This window comes from Octopus sinensis, linkage group LG8, assembly GCF_006345805.1.
Source record: "Octopus sinensis linkage group LG8, ASM634580v1, whole genome shotgun sequence".
Lineage (NCBI taxonomy): Eukaryota > Metazoa > Mollusca > Cephalopoda > Octopoda > Octopodidae > Octopus > Octopus sinensis.
In genome coordinates, this window is record NC_043004.1 from 78,210,189 (window position 1) to 78,217,122 (window position 6,934).

Here is a 6,934-nt window from a genome sequence, read left to right on the forward strand (position 1 = left end):
GATCAACCAGTTCAAAACCACAGTTACGCACAGCAGCCACTGAAACCAAGAACTTGCGTACTGGTGCATTGTCCTGATGAAACAAGACCCCATTCGTCAGTTTTCCTTGGTATTTGTTTTTGACAGCCTTTCATAACTGTCTCAGCAACGTGGCAAAGAACTCTCCATTGATGGTGTGGCCCTACTGAAGATAGCAAATAAACACAATACCTTTTGCATCTCAAAAGACTGAGGCCATCACCTTCACCACAACATTGGCCTTTTTCGGAGCAGGTGAGGAGGGGGTGTTTTAACTGCATGGATCATCCCTCTTGCTCAAAGTGATGAGGCCAACACTCATTCTGGGTTAGGAAACGTTCAAGGAAACCAGCTGGATCTGCCTCAAACAATGTCAGATTCTCACGAAGGGCTGAAATTAATGTATGCAAGATTTCACAGCTCTAGCATCAGTCCTTCAGTCAGCCTATGAACTTTTCAAGCCACCCTCATAGATAATTTTCAACTTTTGTACAGGAATGCCTAAATAAGCAATACGAAGGTAATGTCCCATCCGCTCTACGACTCAAAAACATAACTGTCTAATGAAAAACTTCGTTGTTTGTTTGTCTGTCTGTGTGTCTGTGATTGTTTTTATTCCTATCACCGAATTTCTGAAATGACTTCATTTGTTTTTCTCCTCACCAGACTTCATAATAAAATATTATCATAAAGTCAACATTACATAAAAAGCCCCTCCACCACATCAAATCCATTAAAATAGTAAATGGTAAATGGTTCCATCAAAGAAACTACCAAAACAAGCCGTCAAATCTTTTTGTTCTTCAGACACTAAATCAACATCAACTTTATGGAAATGACAAACTCAACAAACACCATTTAATACAATAATATTTTGGCTTTAAATGAAAAAAAAATAAAAATAAAATAATGTAAAGTGTTTTGGGAGGTGCTTGCTTTTTATCTTCCTCTTTTTTCTTTTTCAAGACTAAATCAGTTGAGACAATGAGGGAAACTAGCTAAAATCAATCAATCAGTCGATCAAATCTAGACGATTTATACTTTTATCAGGAAGACAATCACTGAACGTTGGTTGACGTGAAATAAAGTTGATGTTATTTAATAAATTAATGACGAGACAAAAGAAATACTTCTTTTTCATTTTGACAGGAGTTATATAAGACTTCTCTCACATTTTGAAGAGACAATCTACAGAGTATAGTTGTTGTGGTGGTGGTCGTTGTTTAGTACACTAGTCAAACATGATTAGATCTCTGATCAAAGGCGGTCCAGCTGTAGTTATCCTATCTTTTGAGGAATGGCATTTTTTAACATTTTTTACCGTCATAAAACAGTGAAAGTAAATAGTCCTAAAAAATGAAAGTAAACTGAGACAGAAAGCGGAAGTAACAATAGTGATATACCACAATTTCATAAAACCCGTTTGATACCCGATGGGTGGGATTCGTATGTGGATCTTGGCAACTTCTATACTGATCAAGTTCTTGACTATTTACTCAATTTTATTGATCCAAATGATAACAGTAATCATATATAGATTATAGAAGGGTGATTGATGCTCGCCAAGAAGATACTTAGGTGACAATATGGGACAAGTGATGGTTTATTTACATCATATCTTTATGAGCATGTGTTGTGAAACAAATTTAGAAATAATGAAAAATTATGGATCTTTTCAGTTTGAATGGCAGTTTTTTTAAAAATAATTTCCACGTAACTAAACACTTTTAAACTTCGTATACTGGTGTTTATAAAACATCTTTTTCTCTTGGCTTTATTGAGAAAATTCTATAGTTTGTAAGATATTTGTTGTGTTTTTTCTTCAATTTCTGCAATTTCAACCAATCAATGAAGTCTATTGAGGTGAAAACATTCTGTGCCGTATGAATATGTTCCTTGTTTAAGAAAGAGATTGGGTTTATTTACATTTCTGAAGAAAAAAGATACCCTTTCCCCCACCCCTAACCCTAAAACAGATTGAAATGCAATAGATCGATACTAGGGTTATAAGTATGGGTGACAATTTCATATGACACCACTAGAAAAAACTGCCGTTCAAACCGAAAAGATCCAAAATTATTCCTGCATCAATGTTTTCCCATAAATGCGATTGTTTTCATCTTATATAAAATATACACATGTTATATGTGTTGTTTATATCACATACATTGTTTGCATGAAATTATTGGATGTCCTTCGTTACTCCCAGCTTATAATGCATTTTTTTTTTAACCTTTTACAACAATAAGCTGCATGTTACCCGCATACTCTGCCTACAACTACAGCTTCAAATGCCTTCCTTTTCTGAAGTGGTAGGGAGTGATTTGAGGGATAATTGGCTGTTATTTCTAACATATCAAGCAACCACGTATAGACATTTCCCTGTGTGTGTATATATGGTGTGTGTGCTTAGTTCTTTGTTTTATTGCTGTTAAAAATCAATGACTTACATAAGTATAGGGTCTTAAATATTTAGTCCTGATCAAGCTGATTAATGATTGAAGACGTTCCAGTCATGACTATCTCATCATTTTGTATAGATCAGCTGCTGCTCTGTCTATCATCCCCCATTTTTCTAAGATTGTAGAGTGAGATTTGAAGAAGATTTAGTTACAATTTCTAATAAGGAGTGAACGTGTTGGGTTGTGAAATAAACACCAGATCTAAACGCCTTAACTGAAGTCAAATGAGAAAAACCTGCTTATAATATGAAACACAGACACAAAATTATGGAGAATGAATGGAAGTTGAAGATGTTCATGCTCTTCTCCTCCAATTTAACTGGTGAGAAATGGTGAACAGTCAAAAGTTCTCTTAGCTGAATCAGATTTGCTATATTAGCAAATATTCCAAAATGTTGGAAAAGAAGCAATCGATACACTGCAAAACAAAAGACATCAAAAACAATCTAAAGAGTGAATGCTACAGATAGGGATCTAATAAAGGGGCCAACAGAAAACATGTTTGTACAAGGTACAAATGACGTCTACATGATGTGTGCAAGATGCATGTGAATCTGCATGATTTGCGAGCTTTTCGTACAACTAAGTCTGCAGAAAGCGACTATATAAGTGTTTTAGCACACACATGTGAGTTGACATTGTAGTGTACCCTTAATGAAATTCATCCTCTCTCTCTCTCTGACATATATAACATAAATATGAACGTAGCAGATAACAGCCAACCTTCGGCCGCTTGGGTGCAGTTGTGTCCACTACTCTGATTGGCTGGTTTTGGTGCAGCTTGTCTTTTGCTTTATTTCGCGCCAATGTGCAACCCAACCAATCGCAGCCTTCTGATAAGACAAGATTCGATGAATCACTGTGTTTTATAGCAAATTAGGAGGCTCCAGAAGAGAATTTAGAAGACTGTGTCATGGGACCTTATCAGAAGGCTGCGATTGGTTGGGTCGCACATTGGCATGAAATAAAGCAAGAGACAAACTGCACCAAAACCAACCAATCAGAGTAGTGGACACAACTGGGCCCAAGCGGCCGAAGGTTGGCTGTTATCTGCTACGTCTGTATTTATGTTATATATGTCAGAGAGAGAGGATGAATTTCACTAAGGGTACATTACAACATAATTAGTTTGCATTTTTTTTAAATAAGATTTTAAGGATATGTCTATGGTGGAGTAGATTACGAGTAGGTAGTAAGAATTGAGAAAAAAATTGGTAGGTGTGTGTGGGGGGAGTCTCACCTATCTGACTTTTTGTTAATTTCCATAACTTTAGCATATTTCACCCTTTTTTGAGATTTGTTTGACATATTGACATGATGCAATTTACTCTCGAATTTTTTTGTTAAATGTCAATAAAATAAATATGGATTTTAAAGAGAGTTATTAAAAAAAAAAAACAAGCCAAGAGGGCAGTGGGCCAAAATTCCTTAAAAATTTTAATTGCTATAATAATTGTAACCGACACTCTTGAAAAAATGCGATTAAAAGATAAACATTTTTTGTTTTAATTTTTTTAAAAATTCTGAAAAGATGAAGTTGAGGGATTGCCACAATCTACACTTATGTCTGTAAGTCGAAAATATATATGTAAAAGATAATTATAAATTTAATTTCAGTTTTCTGCAAAATAAGGTTAACATGCAGTAAAGGTTTTAAAAAAGAGTGAAATAGGGCGCTGAAACGGCTTTTATCCCTAAAATATATCACTAGAAGGTACCAAAGAAGTAGGTGCCTGTAATGCGGCATAGAGAAGGAGTTCTTTTAATAAAATTAAAGGATTTCATCGATTCTCATTTCTTCGCCTTTATGGGAAGTTATGGAACGTCAATGTCGCCACTTCCAGTCAATTTACTTTCATTTTTAAAACCCCTAAACTGCATGTTAGCCAAAAGGAGACATTTACCGATAGTTCAAAGTGTGTGAGCAGGACGGGGTTACTGCCAAATGTTAGTAATTACAGATGAAACGTCAATTCACACAGGTAAAAAAGGAGAGAGAATTTCAATGAAACCATTGTTAATTAAAAATTAAAGGTTTGAGTTATACAGATGTTCTTTTTGGCTTTCTCGTGTAATAGTATGAAAACAAAATGTGGCCGAGGTGAAATTTAAGAGAATATGCGTGACCAAGGAGAAAGGATGGACAACTTGGTATCTTGTTGCAACGAAAATATTTAATGCGTTGAGACGAGCAGAAAAACCATTTAAATTATGGTTGAGTCATGTTCAAGAAAGATCGAGAACAGCTTGCTCCGGTTGTGTTTATTGAAAGAATAACCAACTGCGGTTTCTGCCTAAATAGTTTAGTTGAGAGGTAGCGCCCTCATATTGATCCAGTCAAAGGATAAACCACTAAAACTTCACCTAACGGCAACAGGGTCACTGTCACCTGATAAAGGAATGCTCTTAATGTCTTTCATTTTAATTCGACACACCTTAAGAATCGACAGGTAATTCATGGCTAGGATATATTTCTATAGAAATATTAAACCGACCCCGTCCGTGACTGTCATTTTATTTAATCAACCTCGAAAGGATTAAGGGTAAAGTTGACATGAGCAGGATTTGAACTCACAACGTAAAGACAGTTTACTAGGTATAAACAAAATGAGCAAAAAGAAAAGCCTCAGAGAAGTCAGCCGCGGTGCCAATTGCAGGTATATCAAATACCATATAACATACATTCTTGATTCTATTAACATTATCTTTGCCTCCAGAGGATGTTTCATAACAACCTAGCCGTAATTAGGACTTCGCAGGCAATTTTCTGATGCTTTGGGGTGTTTAATGAGAAGGAATTTTGTGCCTCTCAAACATTTGCTGAGAATTTATTTTAATACCAGCGGAAGAGAATAAATATTAATCAAAAAGATAAAGTGTTGCTTTATTTTTGCTATTTATCATATTTTTAGGCAGTTATATAATAAGGAAGAGCGGGGTGTCCTTTGGTGGGATATTATTAAATTAAAACAAAGCTGAATATTAAATTCTTCTTGACTTTAATTAGGTCAGTTGTAGGTCTGATAATTATTTCATTTATATCTTGTGAAGCTAAAACATGTGTTCGCAGTTTCAATTCGCAATTGAAACTTTTAAAGAATTTTAAGACCTCTCTCTCTCTCTTTCTATTCACCACTTTCTTTCAATCTCTACCTTTTCTTGTGTGTGTATGAATGTGTGAAAGATCGTAAAGTTCTCTAGAAGTTCGCTGTTCCAATTGAGTTGATACAAGTTCTCTTCAGAATAGCATCACAATATTTCTCTTCAATTCTTTTAAAATATGCGCTTTATATGTATGTCTAACCAAAAAGGAACTATATACATACATATATTTATATATTTGCAATAGCAAAACTTGGTTGTCAAAACTTCAAAGTAATCAACCGTTTTTGTTTCCAATTTTAAATTCTTCTTGTCTTTTCACATTAATTGCAAAGAAAACATTCCAGTTCCAAAATATGAAAGCATTTTAAAAACGAACGAAACAAAAACCAACAACAACTGATGATACATTGAGCTGAAGGCTTACCATTCTTATTTGCTTCCTTGATGTAAGGAAATTATGACGGGGTTTCGAAATAGCTGTACGACTATATCAATTACACACACACACACACATTGTTTATAATCATAGACACATTCTTTGTGTACACATATGCATCCTTTATATATATCTGTATGTGTGTGTGCACATACATACTGTTCGGGCACACTTGGAGATTCTTTTGAATAAGACCATAAATAAAATAAGCATCAGAGCAGAAGATTTAGAAACAGTACCAAATATCTCCCCAATTCCAGTATTGTACTTTATCATCTACCATCTCGTAATTTTATTTTAAATTCTTTATCAAAATAACATCAATTAAAGAAACCGTAATTAATTAATAAATACATTAGTTGTGTCAGACAGAGATCTGATAAACACCGACCGCAAACTTCCTTAACAACAAATAAACTATATTTATATATATATATATACATATGTATAATTTATTTAACACAGTTTCAAGTGTAGAGAATATGTACTTACCTAAATATTTGATTTTCCTTTATTATTTCACTTTAATTGGGATACTTCCCTCCGTTATAATTAATGGAATTGACTTTCGTCGTAGATAGTCCATAATGCTCCGTCTTGAAGCGCCAACTTCTTTAACTCCTTAAGAAGGAATTTAATATTACCATTCGTTGTTTATGAAGAATACTAGTGCTATTCCCTGCTGGGTTGAAAACCACAATGTACTATATATCTTTCTATCTGTCTGTCTGTCAGGTCGACAGTACACCCACTTATTGTTCCTTCTTTCTTTCTTTCTTCCTCTCTCTTCCTTCTGTGAACTAATTCTCACAAGTGCCGTGGCTTAATTCTAAGGAACTTTAAATTGGAACTCATTCATGAATGAAATTTCAGATATTGTATTTTCACTTTTTCCAAATCTGAAATTCTTATC

The 6,934-nt window shown here is 34.4% G+C and overlaps 1 protein-coding gene across 1 annotated transcript in view; it reads right to left on the minus strand.

The window, feature by feature from the left end:
• The window catches only part of LOC115215033 (dystrobrevin beta), a 412,633-nt gene extending 405,922 nt beyond the window's left edge, over positions 1 to 6,711 (minus strand). The window contains exon 1 of the mRNA XM_036505503.1: positions 6,514 to 6,711. The gene's annotated coding sequence lies outside the window, so the exon portion shown is untranslated. The remainder of the gene's footprint in view (positions 1 to 6,513) is intronic.
• Positions 6,712 to 6,934: the final 223 nt, after the last annotated feature.